Source organism: Lacerta agilis, chromosome 6 (genome assembly GCF_009819535.1).
Source record: "Lacerta agilis isolate rLacAgi1 chromosome 6, rLacAgi1.pri, whole genome shotgun sequence".
NCBI lineage: Eukaryota > Metazoa > Chordata > Lepidosauria > Squamata > Lacertidae > Lacerta > Lacerta agilis.
The window spans coordinates 58,418,687-58,431,718 of NC_046317.1; positions in this window are offsets into that span (position 1 = coordinate 58,418,687).

Here is a 13,032-nt window from a genome sequence, read left to right on the forward strand (position 1 = left end):
CTGGAGACCGAGATGCTTTATTAATCCAGAGAAGAAATACACCAAGGGCACAGGAAAGGCCAGCCCTTCCCTCAATTTGCTCTGTTTCATTCAGCAAATTCACTTATTTTCTCATCTCCTGTTTCTGTTCCACAAAATAACCAATATTCTGCTCTGTATGCTTTCCTTCCATGTTGTGCAGTAAGCTTTACTGGAGGGACTGCATGGTTCAAGGAGATTTCTAATGCCAAGCTAGATCTTTTCACACACAGGGCAAGAGTTCAAATCTTCACGGCATTCAAGTGGGGATGGAATGTTAGTGAAATATTCAGCACTTCAAATTCACCTGCAACATAATGAAAGTTAGCATGGACATTGTGAAGAGGAGAGCCTTATAAGCCATCTTCACATATTTCGCAGAAGAGTGGAAATATTAAACCCATATTTAGAAGGAAGCTCAAAATGCTGGTAGGAATTGTTTCCAAGAAAATAAATTTATGATGGAGATGTGACTTGTAATACCCACTAAATTGGATGTTTGTGTGTTAAGTGTTGGGTTGTCTTTGAGGATGTTCTTAAGCAATGATTTCAAAATATGCTTTGTTAACCATGAGGAATAATGAAAAGGGGCAGAATATTACACTTAGGTAAAAACTAATAAGGGCTTTTCTTTTTTGCAAAGAAATTTATATACAGAAGCAAAAATTAATATGTATCTCCTCGGTTAACAGAATGTACAAAGGCTTAAAGAGTAAATATTATTTCTACATATCTAAAGAGAAATCACCTCCAGTGCCAAAACATAGTGTGCTGTGGCCCTCCTTTAGATACCATCTTTTGCTTTCAAAAATGTTGATGTTTGAGCAGGGCAGAATCTGGTGGGCTGGAAGGAGCACTACTTAGCACAGAAATATTTTGTGTGCTGTTGCTCCTGTGGCTGGTGTTGGCAAATACAGTGGGCTTAGCCTGGGCTTAGGTTCTCATGCTGGAGCAATGATGGTAGGTATCAAAGCGATTCTCAAGCTGCATCTACTGCCAATTCCCACATTCCTCTGGTTCCAATCATCCTTTATCAACCCACCTTACTAGGCTCAACAGAGCCTACAGAAAGTACCTAGAGAGGAAACATGAACCGCAAGCAAACATTTAGGTTTATGCAATTAAAATGAATTGAAGTTCTCCATCACCACCAATCCATTCTATCTATCTATCTATCTATCTATCTATCTATCTATCTATCTATCTATATGACATTTTGCAGTTAGGAAAGTGATGGGGGAAATGCACTAGAAAGTGCGAAATAAATGACTGATTAATGGGAGTGCTATTTCCAGGGTGCACATTAAAAAGCACATGAAAGCAAACTGACTTCCACTGATTATGGGCAACTGCACTGCTATTTGTATTTGGAAGATAAACCTAAGTACACTTTAATTTGGGCCACAACATATCTAAACCTGGGAAAGTAAGATCTTGGGCAGAGTAGAGCCTGTTGCATCTGTAACAGGTCCAGTGCCTGCTAGACAAATACACACACATTGGAAAACTATTTTTTGTGTGCCAATGGCTGAGAATTTTTATGAATCTAGTTTTTTAATTTGTTACCCCTCAGTTTCATTTTATCCCTTCTATAATTTATTGCTGTCACATACAATGCTTTATCTGTGTAACATTCTCTTTTGTATCTGTCTTGTGCTTCCTTAAGTGAAGGCTCTAGGAACTGAGGCCAAGAACTCACATTTATGACAGGACTGGGGTGGATAGGATCCAGCCGTATGACAGTTTCTGAATTTCAGTTCTGCCAGCTTTGCAGACCTGGAATACAACAGAGACACCATGAAAGCATTGCTGATTTTATTAACCAGTGCATAAGATTTTTACATTTCTACTCTTTGCATAGAGATTCAGGATTGATTTAATGCAGAAAGCCCTAATTTTCTTCTGCTGGGAAGCGTTTGTTTGCCTTCTGTCTACATAAGCTTACACATGAGCTGCATTTAAAGGTTATGCATGTGCTTCATTCAATCTGTCCAACTAAGATGAAAATGTGTACTGTCCTGATAACCTCTCTGAAATGGCTTTATTGGCTAGTACATCCTAGTTGAAAGACTTATTAATCACCAACATAGAGGATGAACTTTTATCAGCACAAGCATCTAGAATACTTTTCCTTATCACTCCTGTCCTGAACAGGGATAACAGTCTTGGGTCCTGGTAAATTAATTAGAAACTCTGATATGTAATTAAAAATAAATAAACAGGGAAACTGTGGGACAGTTTTATTGATGGCAAAGCTTAAAGATCACTGGAAACAACCCACCGCTTCCCCTTTGTTGACTACAGCTTGAGGGATAAAGAGTCACTGACATTTAGCTGCCCAGTGATAAACCTTCTGGATGTGACATGAACCACACATGCACAGCACCATACATTGGAGATAGGAGAAAGCAATCTAAATTGCACAAAGAGGAAAGGGGCAAATTCAGCTGAAATGATTCTGTAGGCCAGGGACAGGGAAGTTTTGGGCTACAAGTCCCATCACTCCTGACCATTGGCCATGCTGACTGGGACTGGGGAGTTGGGGTCCAGCAACATGGGGAGGGTCAAAGCTTCCTCAGAAGGCAGAAATTAATAGATGGTTAAGAGTCTGGAAACATGTGTTCATTTTCTTTCTCACAGACTTTAAGACTGTTGAGTTTCTCACACAGCCTGCAATAAAAAGGCAAGACGCAAATATGGGGTAACCAATGGCCTTAACTCTTTAACTGTAACAAGCATACAACTATGATAAGAAACTGAATAACTATGTGTGCAAAGGTTAAAGCAGGGGTAGCCTTGCTGCATCTTCTTCACTTGTATGTTATAGAGACCCTAGCTTGCCCTGTATATTGGTTGTAGATGTCCCACTTGGACCTGGCCATCCACCACTTGGTTGAGAGAGGCCCTCCCAACTCCACAGACTTCCATCCCCTTGATTCTGGGTGTGTGGTTTGGGGGCTCTCAAAGGGGGTCCTTTACCGATCCCAGGGATCATACCACTTTATGCCAAGTCTTGGATTTGCCCTTTCATCATAAAGGTTTCTCAAAGTGCTCACCAAATTCTTTGCTTTCTCATTCATAGTTCATAGAGTTTGCATACACCCAAGTAATCTTTCACTTAGGAGCTTTCACTTAGGAGCTTTTACATATATCTACTTCAAGCATCTATAATTAATTCTTTTGGCAGTAGGTATACTGATTTAGGACAGAAGGGTTAACTCAATAGTCTTCTGGGTCCATTGTCAACTAAAACCTTTGTCAAAGGGTGAAACTCCTAGTGGGTGAAAAGCCTTTTTATTTGGAATTTGAGAGGCCTACAACAAAGCAAAAGTGCCCCAGTTTTCCCCAATATGATAAAGGCCCTACCTAGTTAGGATGACTTTTACAGAGCACACTTGAACAGTGATGGTTCTTCCTTATTTCATCCTTTTTATTATAAATATATATTCCTTTTCATTTAATAAAACAGGGTAGATTAGAAAGGTCAAAAGTAAGGAAGTACTGTATGAATAAAGCTCTTCAGTTCATAAAAATATAATCAATTCATTTATTCAGGACAACATTTTTGCATTTCAAAGAAGTGGATAAAATTTGCAGACATACCAAGCCTTCCAGAGTTGATAAAGCTAGACAATCTACAGGCAATTAGATCTAGGGGCTTTGGGAGCTTGGCACCTTTAAAATTTGATATTATTTTTTTAGAAGAAAATTAAAAAAGCAACACATGTATAACTTTTTACTTTGGGGCAGAAATGAATGGAATTCGCAGGTAGAGCAACTCCAGGGACATGAATCCTGCCAAATTTCAGCAAGATAGCTGCAGTGATTTCCCCACAAAAGCTCTAGTATAGCTTTTTGTGGTTAAAAAAAGGAGTTATTTTGTATCTGTGAGCAATTGGTCTGAAAATTGTATTCATGAGATAGCCGTCCCTGGATAATAAATTTGACAAATTGCAAATAAATAGGTCCAGGAGCTTTTGCTCTAGGCATCTTTAAAGTAGATTTGGGGATGGAAAGAACTAGAAAGCTTTTCATTTTCTGAGTAAAATCATTCCCTCTTATTACAAGCTTGACCTCTCAGTCACAATGAAGTTCTCCTTCTGCCCTCTCACCATGTTGGTGCAAACTCTCCCTTCCCTGACCACCTTGCCCTTGTGTTAAGAAATTATGGAAAATTTAAAGCCATTATTTTTGGTTTTAGCTGGTGATTTGGAGGTTGGTGGAAGGCAATTAATGGAGGCCTCCTTATAGCTTTTGTAAGGCATTTTGAATTGGCTACAAACTGGTAACTTTCTAGAATACTACTGGGAAAATAACTACCAATCTTCATACATGGTTTATAAATGCAAAACAGCAATCTTAACTAAAAATTAAGCAACCTATTTCAAAACATCTTAATTCTGATGGCCACAACCTCTCTGATCTGGATAGTCCTTGTAGATCAACTATCCAGAGATATTAGAAGAAGAAGATACTAGAAGAAAGAGAACTTCTGAATTTATAGACTCTCAAGAACCTAGCACCAGGGCTTTTTTCCTGCTGGAACTCACTTTTTGTTGTCGTTCCGGCACCTCTTTTCTAGAAAAAAAAGCCCTGCCTAGCACTCATATAAAATTTTATTTTTCTTTGGCACATTCCTTAAAATTATTCCATCCTGAGTGTTCTCAATATTGTCATCTTGGCTCTCAGTTTCCATTTGAAATCCCAGCTGTGTTGCTGAGTAAGGCAGAAGCTGACATATTTAACCAAGCAGTTGCAGATAACTCTGTTTTGTTATTCACTTATTTTTCATCTAGAGTTACTTAGAGTGTAATCCCATGCATATCTGCTCAAAATGGAGCCCTATTAAGTTCAGTGAGAATTACTCTCAGATAGGCATGTATAGGATTTGACAATATCTGTCTAGGATATAGAGCCTACTTGTTTGCAGTGCTCTTCATGTGTCTCTTTACATAATGAGTAAAGAAAGTATTTTTTTTGGGGGGGGTTGTTGAGATGGAGAGACTTCAGAGATTTTCACCTCCAAACCTAGAGTGAAGAGATAGAGTTTCTATCACCATGGTAACTGGGTAATAGGTGTCCCCTGAGCTGAAACTGTCATTCACAGTAAATTGGGCTGAATCATCTGTCTTGGTTTAGTGACATGGATAAGACATGGCTAGCATAGTCCATGGAGGAATATGTCTGCTTATTCATGATTACAATTCATAATAGCTAAAACTTTGGTTCATTTGTGAACAGGGCACGCTCAAGAAAATGTGCTATAATCCCAATAACAAATGATGGCAACCTGCCTTTTAATGGAACCAAAATCTGCCACCTGAAGCAGCTGCTTCACCATGGGAATAGTCGGGGGGGGTGCAGGGGGCAGTTACCCACCCTAAATCAAATAAAAATAAAAATACTTAACTAACTGACCAATTGCACAGATAACTCAGTCCTGCCCCCCCAAACAATAAATCCTGGCTATGCTCCTAATGGGAGAGTGGCCTGCAAGCGACTTCAACAGGAATTCTTAGGTCAGTGCACCTCCCTTTCCTGCAAGTTTTCCCTGTTTTGCCCAAGCCAAAACAAAAACAAAAACCTTAGCCTGGAAAAAGAGAAAAGGGCAATTCACTGAAGAGATGTTTGAAAAGTCCAAATCCCATGATCCCTGGTTGGAAATGGGACTCTAGCCATCATTTCCAAATACCGGTATGTGTACGCACTATACCATTAAGAACATACTTCTCCCTGAAGTATTCTGGGCACTGTTAAGGGTTGCTGGGAATTAAAACATTTTGAGGGGTAAACTCACTGCCCAGGGGAGGCTGATGGTACATGGATTCACAGTGGTGGAACTGTAAAAAGATCAGATAATTTTGGGAAATGATTTATAATGAGCTTAAGAAGATGTTCAAATGCTCCTTCCCTAAAAAACCTGAAGCCTTCCTGCTAGGAATTATGGGAAATGAAATCCCAAAAGTACAGGAGAGTCTGTATGTATGTATGATGTATGATGTATGTATGTATAGGGAAGTTTTTTAAAATGTTTGATGTTTAATTATGTTTTATATATATGTTGGAAGCTTCCCAGAGTGCTGGAACACAGTGGTACCTCGGGTTACTACACTTCAGGTTTATATAGCTTCAGGTTACATACTCCACTAACCCAGAAATAATGCTTCAGGTTAAGAACTTTGCTTCAGGATAGAACAGAAATCATGCTCTGAAGGTACAGTGGCAGCAGGAGGCCCATTAGCAAAAGTGGGTTTCAGGTTAGAACAGTTTCAGGTTATGAACGGACCTCTGGAACGAATTAAGTATGTAACCAGAAGTACACTGTAAATAGTAAAATAATAATTATGGAATGGGATGTCCCCTTTTTCATTGGAGAAATGTTGGAGGGTATGCTGCTTCAAGTACCCCATGTGATTTTAAATAAGATCCGAACCACAGGGCTGGTGTGACGAGTCAGACTTGAGAAGATGGTCAAAGGAATAGGACAGCAATAAGACAGTACACACATGCTTAACAACAGAAATCACTACTTCTTGGAAGGACTTTTGCCTGATTGTCCTCAATCATAACCAGTTCTTTCCATTTGCAACTGATTGGTGGGGAGCTTGTGACACCCCAAACCTACTTCTACTGAGGAGACATTTTTTCCCAACCTCAAAAGACAGCATTCTTTAAAAAAAATAAAACAATTGTGGAGATGTATAAATACACAAATGGGTTAAAAACAACCTAAAACCTGGGCAGCCTTGCTTGAACCACTGGATTTGAGGAGACTGAAAATGAAATCTTCAGTTACAACACCTGTTTGTTTCTGTTTCTGCTTTGTTGGAAATTATTAGATCTTCTCAGAAATCCATGACTGCTGTTTATAAATGCTTATTGGAGCTTTGTGAAGTGGATGGTCAGGAGCTTAGATAGTTGTGGAATGGTGAATTAGAATGTGCTATATATAACCTAAACAATGAGGGGTTGCTATAGAATCTGTTTGGAACATTTCCCTAGATTTGAAAATAAGACTTATAAGACAAAAAAATTGTTTTGAGAGTGTTGGACTCTACAATGTTTGCTCAAGAAAGTACTGTCTAATACAGAGACATGATGGAGGTTTAAAGCTGAAAAGGCCTGATTGAAAAGGCATTTCCAGTGATATATTCTTTTTGGTCTGACGTTCTCTTTGATATTTACAGGTGTTAAAGTGCTTTGAAACTATATTCCTATAGTGTGGGGATTAACAGCAGGACAACAAAAATGGATGTTGTGAGTCCTTGTGTGTGCCAAGAAATTTATACTTCAAGCCTGGAAAGGTAATACTCACCATTATACAATGGTACCTTTGAACGCATGCACACACACACGCACACATGCCAATTTCATGTGGATACCTGTTTGGACATCTGGAGGATTTATATCACCATATACCGTATGTTTAGGGTGGCGCACTGATTGCTGTTGTATTTCTAGTGTGAACTAAGAGTGTGTGTTATCACGCGTGGTATTGTGTCCTTTTAAAAATCTATATTTCTTTTTCTTCTTTGTTGAATTTGGCACTTAAAAATAAATAGAATAAAATAAAATATTTCATTATGGCAATGTGCTCTATATGGGGTTACCCTTCCACCTGGTCCAGAGACTCCAGATGACGTAAAATGCTGCAGATAGACTGCTGATAAGGACAGATTGTCACTGGCACTTAACTTTGGTGCTCGAAATATGGCACTGGCTACCCATACACTACTGGGCCAGTTTAATAATAATAATAATAATAATATAATAATAATATAATAATATTATTTTATACCCCGCCCTTCTGGCTGGGTTTCCCCAGTCACTCTGGGAAAACATCATTGGATTAATTTACAAGGCCATTAACAACTAGGGTCAAGGACATGCATTCTAAGTGCCCTGAAAAAAAATGGGACACCCCTTTTTCTTGCAAGATCTCAGCGGTCATTTTGATCTCTCATGCTGCACTCTCTCCCTGAAAAAGCTCTTTTTTCAGAGCTGTGATCTCACACACTGCCCCAAAATGTGCATTTTTAGGCACTGTGCAAATCTCCCCACCCCAAGTACTTTTTTCAGGGCTAGAGCAAGGCATGGGTGATGCAGCTCACTTGAGAGTGTGTCCCGAAAGGCATGCATCCTGTTTTTGCATCGGAAAAGGTTGGAAGATATGCAAAGATACCTCCTGAAAGACTGCTTGGTCTGTTATATCCCTTGCTTGATTACTGAGGTCTTCAGGAAGTCACTGTTTGTGGTCTCTCCCCGTGGCTTGGAGGCGTAGCTTGTATCCCACCGAGGTGTGCGTTCAGTATTGTGAGCCCATTTTTATGCAGCTCCCAACTGACATCAGACAGAGCCCCATCCTGTAGAACTTCTGCAGAAGACTTCTTATTTTCATAAGCACTTTAGCCGAAATTTGATTGTATAGTTTTAACTGTCTTTTATTTCCTTTGTATTCTATTCCTTGTACATCGCTTAGAGGTTATTGTAGTTAAATGGTATAAGTAAATAAATAAAACTAAAGCTCTAAGCAATGCACTCCTTTTTGATCTGTAAGAACTTCCACCCCCACCCTTCTGAATGAAGTTGAATTTCTGGCTAGTTCACAAAGTTCCAGGAGCCCAAAGCAAATGACATTGGGAAAGCTACTCTTAAAACCAGCAATTTCTCTCTCTCCTGGAGTTCTTTCCTAACAGATTGAATAGGCACAAAGCAGCGGTTGCATAATTCATGAAGAGCTATAGCAGGATCCAACAACTGTTGGGAGATAGGAAGCAGCAAGTTTAATGAGGTGGCGACACTTGAAAGACATACATGTGAGCGTGGGACAGAGGTTGCAGTAAGTATTCGAACAAAAGTTAGTGAGTCGCAAGTGATATATTGCAGGAGAATGATTTTTAATGCCGTTCTTGTCTCAAGGAGACAACTTCCGGGGCTACCATTCAGAAAAAACCAAGGTTAAATGCCGCCGCCATTTCTTTAAACATAAAGCTAGCTACATGTCACAGTTTGACACTCATTTTCACAAGCACAAATGGTGCCAAAGTGGTATGGGACAGAACCAGGCCCAGTGTGATATGTCATCATAATATCATAATTGTTTGTTATATATAAAACATCTAGTTTGTACTAGGTGTTGCATAGTATTTTAATGAGAGGAGCTTCAGATGCAAATTGAGAAGTTTGGCCCAGAGTCTTTCAAATTGTGCTGAATAAAAATAAGGCTCATACCTTACTCCTAACAGTAGCAAGCTTTTCCTGAAAGTTTCCCCTTTCTATCTTCTGCAAACAAACAAACAAACAAAAACATTGATAGGGAGAAGAGAGGAACAGATGGTGTTGAGGACTTGCCACCACACTGAATAGGCCTTTGGGATCTCTCCTGACATTGTGTACACACTATTATGTGTAAGGCACATTTGAAAAATATTATTTCCTTCAAACAGTTCTGGGAAGTGTATTTTATTTTTATTTTTGCTTTTGAGTGCTTCATTGATTGAAAACTTTATAACAGAAGTATACCATAGATTGTTGTTATTCAGTCATGTCCAACTCTTCCTGACCCCATGGACCAGAGCACGCCAGGCACGCCTATCTTTCACTGCCTCCCACAGTTTGGCCAAACTCAGGCTAGTTGCTTTGAGAACACTGTCCAACCATCTCATCCTCCGTCGTCCCCTTCTCCTTGTGCCCTCCATCTTTCCCAACACCAGGGTCTTTTCTAGGGAGTCTTCTCTTCTCATGAGGTGGCCAAAGTACTGGAGCCTCAACTTCAGGATCAGTTATTCATTATTTAACTAATGCTTGCTTTGTGCAACTAGACTTCCCCACGACCCTTTCCCTCTGCAGGGACGTGGGACCCATTCGGATGGTCTGCCCCCGTGACTTAATGGATTCAATTGGCTTCCAGAAAGTGGTAGAGGATGTTTTATCTCATGTTGATGGCCTTTCAGCTGATTCCCTGGTGGCCCACTGGAATGTGGAGTTAACCAGGGCTATTGACTGTCTGGCTCCAAAGCGCCCTCTCAGATTGGATGGAGCCCGGACAGCTCCATGGTTTTCCCTGGAGCTGAGGGCGATGAAACAATAGTTGAGAAGGCTAGAGCACCGGTGGCAGAAAACTCATTCTGAATCAGACCAGACACAGGCTAGAGCTCAATGTTGAGCCTACTAAGTGGCAACGGTGAAGAAGACATTCTTCACCGCCTCTATTGCATCTGCAGAAAACAGCAGCAGGAGACTCTTTCAGCTGGTTCACAATCTATCAGAACCACCTTCATCACTGGGGCCTTGTAGGGACCCCAAGATCTCCTGCAATGCTTTTCAAAGTTATTTGCAGATTAAATCACTCAGATTTGAAAGGAGGTAGACTCCACCATGGGAGCAGGGCCGGGGCGGAAGAGTGCTAGAGTCCTGTCTAGTCATGTTACATGGGATCAATTCCAATCTGTTACATCCGAGGATGTGGACAGGCTGCTTGGACAAGTGAAACCGGCCACCTGTCTCTTTGATCCTTGCCCATCCTGGCTAATAAAAGTGAGCTGGGAAGGGCTGGGCGATGGGCTCTACGGGGTGGTGAATGCTTCCCTCTTCGAGGGAGCCTTCCCAGACATGCTGAAAGAGGCAGTCATTAAAAAGCTTCTTAAAAAAAATCTTTAGACCTGGCCAATATGGCCAACTATAGGCCAATCTCAAATCTACCATTCTTGGGCAAAGTGATTGAGCGGGTGGTTGCTGAACAACTATATGAAGCTGCTGGGAGAGATCATCAGGGAGTTTGGGCTGGGTGCTCATCAGTATGCAGATGACACCCAGCTCTACCTCTCCTTTAAATCAGAACCAGTGAAGGCAGTGAATGTCCTGTGTGAGTGCCTGGAGGTGGTTGGAGGATGGATGGCGGCTAACAGATTGAGGTTGAATCCTGACAAGACAGAAGTAATGTTTTCGGGGGACAGAGTGGGCGGGTGTGGGGGACTCCCTGGTCCTGAATGGGGTCACTGTGCCCCTGAAGGACCAGGTGCTCAACCTGAGAGTCATTTTGGACTCACAGCTGTCCATGGAGGCACAGGTTAATTCTGTGTCCAGGGTGGCTGTCTACCAGCTCCATCAGGTGTGCAGGCTGAGACGCTACCTACCTGCAGACTGTCTCGCCAGAGTGGTGCATGCTCTAGTTATCTCCCACTTGGACTACTGCAATGCGCTCTATGTGGGGCTACCTTTGAAGGTGACTTGGAAACTGCAATTAATCCAGAATGCGGCAGCTAGAGTGGTGACTGGGAGTGGCCGCTGGGACCATATAACACAAGTACTGAGAGATCTTCATAGGCTCCCAGTACATTCCTGAGCACAATTCAAAGTGTTGGTGCTGGCCATTAAAGCCCTAAATGGCATTGGTCCTGTATATCTGAAGGAGCGTCTCCACCCCCATCATTCAGCCCAGACACTGAGATCCAGTGCCAAGGGCCTTTCGGCAGTTAAAGGGAACAGGACAGAGGACCTTCTTAGTAGTGTCGCCCACCCTGTGGAATGCCCTCCCATCAGATGTCAAGGAAATAAGCAGCTATCCTATTTTAAAAGACATCTGAAGGCAGCCCTGTTTAGGGAAGTTTTTAATATTTAATGCTGTATTGTTTCTTACACTTGATTGGGGCCGCCCAGAGTGGCTGGGGAAACTCAGCCAGATGGGTGGGGTGTAAATATAATATAATAATAATAATAATAATAATAATAATAATAATAATAAAGCCATTTGTGATTAAATTTGTCAAGACCTCCGATCTTCCCCTTGCATTCCCAATTTAAATTCCTTAAACTTTACTTTCTCCATATTTTTTGACTTAAGGTACGATAAATTTTGTTTTGTACCATTATGCTATTTATACATGGAAGTTCATTCAAGACCTGCCAACGGATTGATCTTTTGAAAATGTTCTTTTACATAAACTCTATAAATATCCCACTCTCTGGAGAATTTTTCATCTGTAGTGTCTCTTAACCTTGCTGATAACCTCACCAGCTTGGCATATTCTCTTATTTTATTTTGCCAGTATGATTTGGATGGGATACCTTTTGTGATTAGAATTCCGGCAGCTGTTCCCAATTCAGCCTGAATGTCCTGGTTTCAGATAACTGCCCTAAGTGTTTGCAGCCTCGTATGTTCATGGAGCTGGGGTGGGTGACCCTGAGATGGGCTGTGCGGTGCAGAGGTGTTGACATATGTGAGTAGGTGGCCAGTTACAGATAATCAAAATAGGAGGAAATGCATCAACAAAAAGGATTGTGTAAAAGGACACACAAAAGCTGCACACGCTAATTTGTATTATAGGTGGAAATTTAGAAATATTTACTGTACTGTAATTAAGAATGAAATACAATGGGCCAGATTCAACTAACTGGTCCCACTAGTTGAAGCAGGCACCAAGACTTCCGCCAGTGCTATGGGGCTTTTGTCCTCCTACCCCACTGTGTGCCCCTCACCTGTTCTTTCATTAGCTCTGGCTTTTAATGGTTATTTATCTCTAAATCAAACATGGAAGAAATGGCATTGTCAAAAAAGGACACCTTCTAATAGCATAATTCCTCTGTAAAGTTGGACATATGGCCAGTGTATATGAAAGTAGCCATACTCCATTTCTCACAAAATCCCCAGCCATGTGACTCCAGCACACACTCTTCCAAGGAAAACTAAACCCTGCTGCACTAACCCCGACTTGCTTACCATGTAGAGAAGTAAGGAGTCTTTAACACCTAGAGAACTCATGAGACAAGTGGCAGGAGCCATCTCAAAAACATGTGCATGTGAGTGACTGTGAACAGAGATCGGAATGCGAAATTGGACCAATATCCTAATCTTATGAGCCATGTGCATAATTCATAGGCCATAGATTGTATCTATCTTATTCATGAAATTTTAAGCAGGTCTGTTATTACTGTTGACCATTAAAAAACTATTTTTCTTCTGTGTGTGCATATTGAGAAAAAAGTCTTAGATCTCCTAAAGTCACCTGGTTTTTA